The sequence below is a fragment of the Triticum aestivum genome, chromosome 1D, assembly GCF_018294505.1.
Source record: "Triticum aestivum cultivar Chinese Spring chromosome 1D, IWGSC CS RefSeq v2.1, whole genome shotgun sequence".
Lineage (NCBI taxonomy): Eukaryota > Viridiplantae > Streptophyta > Magnoliopsida > Poales > Poaceae > Triticum > Triticum aestivum.
This window is the reverse complement of record NC_057796.1, coordinates 188,107,648-188,107,875: the sequence shown is the minus strand read 5'-3', so window position 1 is coordinate 188,107,875 and position 228 is coordinate 188,107,648.

Sequence of the window (228 nt, the reverse complement as noted above, 5' to 3'; positions counted from 1 at the left end):
AAAAAACCCTGGAAAAAGAAAAACTGACGAACAGGCTAACGAACGAACGTTCAATGTCTGTGACTAACAGGTGAATGGCGTTCGTTTAAACGAACGAACGGACGAACGTCCGCAAAATAAATAAACCGACGGAAAAACCGATCTAATGAATTAAACCGAAAATAAAAAAAGGATCTAGATCTAGGGTTTACCGAAATAAACCGATGAGAGAAAAAAAACGGTGGCGGC